This window comes from Thalia democratica, chromosome 3, assembly GCF_965202585.1.
Source record: "Thalia democratica chromosome 3, ktThaDemo2.hap1.1, whole genome shotgun sequence".
NCBI classification, from domain to species: Eukaryota; Metazoa; Chordata; class Thaliacea; order Salpida; family Salpidae; genus Thalia; species Thalia democratica.
In genome coordinates, this window is record NC_139167.1 from 46442223 (window position 1) to 46448622 (window position 6400).

Below are 6400 nucleotides of genomic sequence, written 5' to 3' on the forward strand. Positions count from 1 at the left end.
AAAAAAGAAAAATTCAACTCGTGCAAAAATGTCTCCGTGTAAAAGTGTCGCCGTGCAACTTTATATTCGAGTAATTTTATCCCCTGGTCCTAAAATGTCTTCGTGCAATTTTGTGCTTTGGTGCAGTTTTGTCCCCTCGTACAATTTTGTACGCTCGTGCAAATTTGATAGCTACCCCTTAAAAATGTTTTAAAAATTTGAATTGTAGTGTAATTTTTGCAGACGATTCAATGTCTAGGGGGTTTTTGTTATTGAATTAATAAATGTAAAAAGCCAAAAACATAAGTTTTAATTGAAGTTTATCTGTATTTATAATTAAAAACATATCAGAATTCCGTGCCCAGTGGCATCTAGAGGATCAAAATTATTACAATTTTGTGTTATTTATTTAAAAATAATTCAAATATGAATAAGATATTATTCGCTAAACCAACTAAATTCGTGAAAAGTAATTTTGTACTATTAATTATAGCTACTTCAGTTTTAAAATTGATTAAAAACCATTAAGTATTTAGAAAATAATTAACCAGTGTATTAAAGTATCAGAAAATATATTACTAAACATTTAAGACTTAGTAAAAAACCAAGTTTCGTATTTAAGTTAGAAAATTGTTCACTGAGAGAACTTATAGATGGTTATTTTAAAAAAGAATAAAGTTAGTTGTTTGATATAGTTTTCTTTAAGTATATTATAAATGTTACTATTGAAAACATGGTTGACGAAAAATTGGTATTTTTTATAAAACATCTATTTTAACTTGCAATTAGATTAAATTTTGTTTGTATTTTGACTTGGTAAATACTTTATAGGATTCTAATTTGATAAGAGGTAGCAGTACATTGGCTATCCCTAATCCTACATACGATAGTACTACTTTTATGGGTCATATGATTGGTGAGTCGGAAACATAACCATCTGTTTTAGAACCCGTTAAGATTTAGAGTAAAGTCAATACTACTTTTGACTATTGTGGTTTTTTACTTACGTATTCAAAATAAAATGTTTAAAGTTAGCATTTCTCTTTTCTTAGATTTTGTAGTTTTTTATATTTCGCTTAATGTTAATGTAAAAATAAAGTGTAGTGATATATGCAACAGATACTACTATTTTTTTTATGGAGTGTTTATTTTTCTTCTTTTTATTCTATTTATTTTTATTTATACTAACTTATTTACCGTTTCATTTTTGAGTTTGTAATAAACCTTAAAATATTTATTGTTTCGACAAAATTATGTACTAGTTATAAAATAAATAAACTACATTACAACAGCTAATTTTATTTTTACGTTAAGTTACTTGTACTATTTAGTTTTTGTAAATTATCTTTAAAAAATAGAATGTTTAATTGTAAGGAAAATTCAAGAAATAAACAATAGCGACTGTATTTAGTGGTAGTAAAATAGTTTAACTTAACATAGTAACATAGAAGAGACTTAAGCTTTGTTGAATTTATACGATTCAAAAAACTATACAATCGTAACTAAACTAACTGCAACTAACCTAAAAAATTAATTTAATAACGAACAATTATACTTCTAAAAATAGCACTTTTATCATTTTTTTATTGTAAATTTAACTTTATTAAAGTTTTTAAAAAGGCAAGTTGTATTAAAACTTAATTACATTTTTAAATATGCAATTTCTGTTGATAAAAGTAATAAACAAACTTACTTTATATTTTTTAACCTCATGATCTTACTTGGATTTGACTAAAATAAAAAAAGTATTACTTTTTTTTAGTCTGAACACCAATTAATAAAACAATTAATAAAAGTAAAGTTAAATCTCAAGTTTTTCTTCTAAGTGTAGGTCCGAAATTGTAAACAAGTTTTAAGCAACCTAAAATCTAAGATTGAGATATCAAAATATATTTAAAAAAAATTGATGTTAACATTTTCTTTTAAATAGTTAGTTTTAGTCTAGACATAAATTTTCAGAGTATCAAAAAAAGCTTAAATTTATCATCTGACGAACTGGATTTATTGAGTAAGGTAAACAGTGGTTTTTCATTTTATATATTGTTCTGTGTAATCACTTACAAAAAACTTCTTAAAATATATATATCAATAAAGTTTAGCAGTTTCAACCTAGCTTTAAAAAATACTTTAGATTTTTCATTATTTTTAATGCAAAAAAAAAGTTTTTAAATATCATATTGTGAATCAGCAATATAGCCACTTGGCAAAAACTTTCTGACAAAATATTACAAATTATCAAAGCATTATTACCATTACACTAAAAAAAAGTTAGTTTACTTAGTTAATCTTTAAAAATGTCTGTGTACAAATATTTTCGGCTTAAAACTAGCTTCAACAGACAAAAAGGTATAACACAGAACTACCAAATAATGTATGAGAATAAAAGATATTAACAAGAAATATAGCTTTAAAAAGTTAATAGTTTATAGAACCAAGAATAAAAAGACAAAACGTTTATGCAATTTCGAAAAAAAAACTTGTGTTTTTATATGAAATGAAAAGAGATTTTAATTTTAAAATAAAAAGTCTAGTATATTTTAATGAATTTATATTAGAAGGTATTAGTATTTATGTTGCTTAGATATGTATACTTAAATTTTGATGTTAATGCAGTACAAACTTTTAAAGTAACAGCTAAAGTAATAAAATCTAAAATATAAGTTATTTAAAAATATAACAGAATGCATTTCATTTTTCTTCAATTTATTTTAGTACTTTCGTAGTAAGGCTCATCAGAAATTGTATCTTACTTAGTTAGAATGAATACAAATTAAAATAAAATCATACTGTAGTTAAAAGTTTTAAAATATAAAATGACGTAATAATCGAATGTTAAAAATTAACTAAGTGCTTATGCTATATACATTTGGTATACTAATAAAACTCGTTAGAATTAAAACAATCTATAATAAACAAGCGATTAAAATTAAAGCTATACTTCAAAATAAAATTTAACAACAAACTAATTACTTTAAAATTACTTAATATAAGGTATTAAAAAGTCTAGTTTGGTATACGAACTTTTTCTGCTTACATAAACTGGGCCTTTTTAACTATAATAATAATTAAATTATAAAAAGGAGAATTTTTCAGTCTTAGTGAGAGCGGAGAACTCTTTTTAACTGCATATTCTGGAAGCCTAATGTATTCAATCTTTAAGGCCCAGTTTATGTAAGCAGAAAAAGTCCGTATACCAAACTAGACTTTTTAATACCTTATATTAAGTAATTTTAAAGTAATTAGTTGGTTGTTAAATTTTATTTTAAAGTATAGTTTTAATTTTAATCGCTTGTTTATTATAGATTGTTTCAATTCTAACGAGTTTTAATAGTACCAGGGGCGTCGCGTGGGGTGTTGCACTGCCGCAACTGCACCACCTTGAAGTTTTGTAAGAAAAAAAATAAGTATCTATAACGTTTTCGTTATTTTTTAGAACGAAATCTCTTTTAAAGCTCCAATTTTGAAAACGACCATTTTGCCCACTTCACTGCCGCAAACTCTTAGCTGACTGCCGCAAACGAACTCAAAAAAGCAAAATTTCTTCAAGAATTACCGCAAAATCAATATCTTGCGGTAAGTAAGCTAAGTTGAAAATTCCCTAATACAGGACATGCTTAAGTATCATCTACAAGCTATTGTAAACAAAAATAAAAACAAAGCTAAGCTACTGCAAAGGATTAAACTTAAGTTTATGTACCCTCATGATTTTTGAAATTTAAGAGATCACTTCTATTAAAACGAAACAATAAAAGAACATAAATTGTCATAAATTACGTATTTTGAAAAAAATAGATAAAAAACCTAAATCACCAAAGTCTTAAAAATTTGATTTTTTATTTTAATCTGCTTAGATAAACTTAACTATAACTGATTATAGTCATCATAAAATTAAAAAAATATTTAATTAAATTATATTTAAATGTAAAATTTGAGTTCTGAAAAAAAATGTAAAAAAGTTTATTATAAACTTCTAGTTTACTCTTACAGAAAAATAATTTAGATTTGTATTAAATAAAAATTATTATTATTGAAACAGTCACATATTTAAATAAAGTAAATAGCCTTAACTTAAAATATTGGTCTGACCCCCAAGAAACTTTGACAACTTAGAGTAGTTTAACATTTTAGGAAAATTTAGTCTACTTTATATGACTTTTGGTCTAATTTTTTCACAAACAAAGCAAAAATTTTAGATAAAATTGTTGTAACATGGTTGCCATGCCTCATAATCAGGACAACTTAGAAATGTTAAAAGAACTCAAGATGACCCAAGATAAATTAAAACTGACCAAGTTAGAAAAATAGCCAGGCTAGGCTGACTAAAGCAGTTTTAGTTTTTTACTCTGAAAATAACAAGCTTATTTAAAATTAAAAAATAAGTGTTTTACACCTATGGCCACATGAAAACTGACTAACCATTTTTTTACTGCTATAATGGTTACATATTTATAATTACCTTTAAATTTCTTGAAAAGTTCAACAGCCTCACCAACTAAACTTTAAAAAGGTGAGCTTCTGAGAAAAATACTATCCTCAAAATGAAAAACAAGTTAAAATTAAATAAAGAAAAGATACACTTAAAAACCTATTAAATTTTAAACTTCCAACAAAAAAACATTAATTTAGAAAAAAAGTTAACAAAAATCTTAATGTTTGTAAAAAAAATTGTGCAAAATAGTGAGTGGTAAGGGGAGGGGGGGTGTATAGGCACTTTTTTACATGTTGTTCTTCTTTTAACTTTTTCAGAGAGCTAATAGTTACTCTTTAATAAACTTGTTGCTGTATTTTTTTATTGTAATACATATTAGTCTAATTAATCTAAATTGTAATTTAGAGACTTCGTAAAATTTGATATTTATGAGATTGCTTATTTTTCTTTTGTGTTTTTAACTTAGTAGTCAAGCTGTTTTTTTTTCAAACATCAAAAATTGTAGTTAGTTATAAGTTGATCCTCGTTTATTTTTTTCAATATTCAGCAGTAAATAAACAATTATTTTCTACTGAGTAAGATAAGTTTTACTTAAAATAAACTTGCAGTTTGTAGATAACATTTTTTTTTGCAGACTTTTTAATTTTCCTGCCAAGTCTAATAAGATTTTTTTTGTCAAGTTAAATATTAGTAAAATAACCATTCTTAGTATGATGTTTAAACAAATATTTTTTGAATAAGATTGAGGCAAAAAAAAGAACAACTAAAGTTGCTGTATTTTTCAATATAATAAAAATTTGTTTTGTCTAAATTTCTTCTACTGTTAGTTTAAACTTTTAAGCCTTCTTAAAGATTAATACTCATAAGTAAGCTAACATTTTTTGAGTCTTTTAAATTACTTAATTTTTTTTTTATTCCTATGTTTACTTTAATTTTCAAAGTATTTACTTTTTTTTTTATAGTTATTTTCATAAATAATTTTTTTTTTAATTTTTTTTTTTTTAAACAAAATTTCTCCAGTTACATTAGCAATTTAATGTAATTGTTATAGAAAAAAGTTTTTATTTTAGATAAAAATGAGTTTTAAGTTAGGGGATTTTTTTTCAATTCTGCACCACCTATAAAAAATACCACGCGACGCCACTGAATAGTACTATACCAAATGTATATAGCATAAGCTAAGCACTTAATTAATTTTTAACATTCGATTATTACGTCGTTTTATATTCTAAAACTTTAAACTACAGTATGATTTTATTTTAATTTGTATTCATTCTAACTAAGTAAGATACAATTTCTGATGAGCCTTACTACGAAAGTACTATATAAATTGAATAAAAATGAAATGTATTCTGTTATATTTTTTAAATAAAGATCTTAAATTAAGTAACATTTTAACAAAAGTCCTTAATCATAATATAGTTAAAGCTTTAAATTTTAAGCAGCATTTTTTATTAGTTACAAAACATGGAATTAGATGCAAAAATTAACTTATTGAAACTCAAAAGTGCATCAAATACCATTAAGTTAAGACAGTTGTATGCTAAATTAAAATCAGAAGACCAATTTTAAGAACTTGTCCTTAGTGATTTTAGCTGTGTTTAGTCTTTTTATGGGTATCCTTTTGAATTTTAACATCTAAAACAGTTTAAACAACATTTTAAAGTTTTTTAAGTAAAATAAAAACTTAAAACAAGATAATTTGATTAAACTCAAAAGGATCCCCATAAAAAGTTTTAAAGCTGTGTTTAGTCTTTTTATGGGTATCCTTTTGAATTTAAACATTTAAAACAATTTAAACAAGTTTTTAAAGGTATACAAGTAAAATAAAAGTTTAGAACAAGAAATTTTAAACAAACTCAAAAGGATACCCATAAAAAGTTTTAAAGCTGTGTTTAGTCTTTTTATAGGTAGCTTTTTGAATTTTAACATTTAAACAGTTTAAACAAATTTTAAAGTCATTAAAATTAAGTTTCAGTTTAAAGAAATTAA